Source organism: Miscanthus floridulus, chromosome 8, assembly GCF_019320115.1.
Source record: "Miscanthus floridulus cultivar M001 chromosome 8, ASM1932011v1, whole genome shotgun sequence".
Classification (NCBI taxonomy): Eukaryota; Viridiplantae; Streptophyta; class Magnoliopsida; order Poales; family Poaceae; genus Miscanthus; species Miscanthus floridulus.
This window is the reverse complement of record NC_089587.1, coordinates 140,171,127-140,174,630: the sequence shown is the minus strand read 5'-3', so window position 1 is coordinate 140,174,630 and position 3,504 is coordinate 140,171,127.

The window sequence follows — 3,504 nt, the reverse complement described above, 5'->3', positions numbered from 1 at the left end:
GCAAGGCTATATAAGTGGAGCTAGCTTGACACCATTTTGCATAAAAAGCTACTAATTAAGCTATACATTTTATAATTCGGTCATCAAGTTAATTATAGCTATTCATCTCTAGATTAGCAACTAACATGTGCCAAACATGTGGTATATCATTTAGTAGCATAACAATAGTAACCATAGCCATTTATTATATCATCCTCAGAACCATTCCACTTGCCATTAACACTACGATAGAAGGAAGCTCTGTCAAGTTTCTCACTATTCAGGAGAGACGGTGATTCAAATCGATTTCAACCAGCTAGGAATTTATTCTTAACATAAACCCAGACATACCTGCGCCAAGGTAGTCTTAGGTCACCTTTGGTACAACTTAGGTCCACATTTTGTGGGTTTGATCAGCTCCACACAACCAGGGACAACCAGCTGCCAGGACATTCAGGCCTAGCCTACCCTTAGGCTCACGTCTGGCTCCCCACACATCCTTACTACCATCCAGAATGCGCACTTTGACAGAATGAGGCCTGGCCTGAGTTGAGCTACTTGGCTTCATAGTCGGAACAAGTTATCCGGCCAGCTAAGTGAGAGGCATGTGTTCAAAATGACCAAGGACCAACAACAATGCAGTCCTTACTTAGCGCAGATGGAATCACATGAGTCAACCTACAACATAGACTTCGTCCGGCCTAGATTTACAACAACCCATGGTTCTTTTACATGATAGCAAATATAACCAACCATGGTTCAGTGTCCACCTATCTCTCGCAGGTGATAGGAAATCACCCGACTTCTACCGAGCTAAGCATGGCTAAGCATATATTCGATCCTAGACCTATACAAGGTTCAAGGTATATGTCTAGACAAGGAAATTATATGCATCAAGAGTTTCCAAATCAACTCCTATAACCTAATGAATCAAACATAAAAGGACGCAAGTGATATTTGTAAAAACATAGGAGGCTTAAAATGCTCCGGGGCTTGCCTGGGATCCAACACAAGTCAGTTTAGTTAGCTCGCACCATCTTGGTGATATCTCCGGTCCTAGCACTTGCTTAGTCCTTCCATCTTTGGGATAGGTCCACCATACACCATCTTCGAGTTAGGCTCCAACATCATGTCCTTCACGTGGTTCATCTAGCGCACCTAGATGAGATGCAAGATACAAGTGCATGAATATGAAGAATGGTAATAAGAGATGCATCACATAAGAGTGTTCAAGAGAAGTATAAGGTTACACCTCAAGACATATGCACTTAGAGAGCAAGTCACTTAACTAATTATTGCACAAACCTATCATGGTAAGTTAGAAGAAAATAACACCAAGCATTCACCAATGAGGCACTCAAGTTAAGCTACTTTAAGCAACCATCTAGCACTAGCTACTCCTAGCAATCACAAAATCAAGATCAAGCATAAGCAATCAACTTCAAGTATATGCACAAAAATTGGACAACAACATAGCAGCCATTCAATTTAACCATAACTGGAGTTATAAGCATCCAATAAAGGTGATCCTAGACTTTCTGGAAATCTTAGGAAATTGTATACAACTTTGTTATTTACACCTAGATTTGATTTATAGGTTCACAAGGTTGAAAGACACTAACAAGCAGATCTGCACAAACTAGGATAGAAAACTGACATGAACTTCAGAAATGCATAATTGGAGTTCTAATCATCCAACAAACATGATTCTTAACTTTATGGAAATATTATTAAGTTATATATAAGTTTCTTATTATCATCTTAAGATGATTCTACAGCTAACAAGGTTAAACAATACCAAGAATGCATCTCTATCTAGATTTGGACAGAAATTTCTCATTCCACTTTGAACAGCTATAACTGGAGTTCTAGACCACCAAAAAGGGTGTTCTCTAACATTTTGAAAAGCATAGGAAAATCACTACAACTCTCCTATTATCACCAAGACATAATTCCATTCTTAAATAAGTCAAACAATACAATCATTTAGATCTGGTCAGAGGACATGCAAAAGCTGACAACAAACTTGTAAAATCTATAACTCCTACACCAGCAGGCCTAAAATCATGAAATTTTAGGACAAGAAATATAAGTAAATTATGTACAACTTTGGTATTCACCAAATTTATAGAAAACATCATTTGTTCAACGAAGTTATCATCACAACAAAAAATGCACATACAGCCATTTCTGAATATAACAATTTGACATTTCACTTGTTTTGCTAACAAAGAGCATATACACATGAGCCATTCAAGAACTTCAACCACCACTAACATACTTAGCAACATATTATCAAACACCAAGCACTCAAAGCATCACCAAATATAATTACAAGCTTTATCTACTATCATGCTTTTATTAATCCTTTCTAATAATAAACATATATATTATTTTAGTGATATATGAGAACAACTAGTTTGGGGCTGAGACTTTTATGAGTGGTATATGTTATCAAAATATGGCTACGGCACAAATTTCACATGCTCAAGTTTTATAATTTAATTATTACAAAAAAGTCAAATTGCTAATGCAAGAAAACATGTGAGAGCAAGATAAATCTGAAGATCAACATTTTCCATAAACATAGAGAAATGTTAGGGTTTCTCAGGCCACAATATCACCATGCAAAGGCAAAGGAACCACATTTCACATTTTTGCAAATATAAATTATTTATAAACCATTTAAAACCATTTATCAAGCATTAATCAAGTTAAATCAATAACTCAACCATACTTTGTCTAATGAATATAAAATTTTTATCACAACACACATATAGCATCAGTAGCCTACCATAAAAATGTCAAATCATTTAGAGCACCACAACTTTAGATATGAATTTATTCCTAGAAAACCCTAATTTACAAAGATAAATGTGCAGTAAAAACATTCTACTAAAACATATGATATTATGACTCTACTGCATATATATAGTCTCAAGGATTCCTAAAGTCTTCATTTGCTTTTTTATGATTTTTCTACGATTTATTATGATTTTCCAAATTTTTAGCTAAAGTAAAAGCAATAAAGGAGAAACACATTTGCATCGGAGCATCCCCATCACCAGGCGCACCCACCGGTGCTCGCGGCTTGGCCCGAGACAGCTCGAGGTGGCCCGGCCACATGCGTCAGCGGCCATGCCCGTAGCACCTTTGGTGGTGGGGCGCTCCGACGACCACGGTGACCAAGAAAGATACGCAGGAGGGGCGCCCTGAGCTGGAGATGGCGATGACACGCTTGGTTGGGATGGAGAGAGAGCACAACAGTGGCGCCACAAGCTCGTGCTTGGCCACCCATGGCGAGCGCGCACTTCGGCGCTAAGCAGGGCGAGGGAGAATGGGAGAGAGGGAGAGCGAGGCAGCGACGGGTCCTCCAAATAGGCGAGCAGGGTCGAGCTAGCGAGCATGCGAGGCGAGCTGGCGAGCGGCGCATGCATGGGAGGCCACGTGGCGCCCGGCTTCTGAGGTCGGTCAGCCACGACCTATTTTAGCTAGTTCAAAATTGCCATGAAACTGACTGAAACT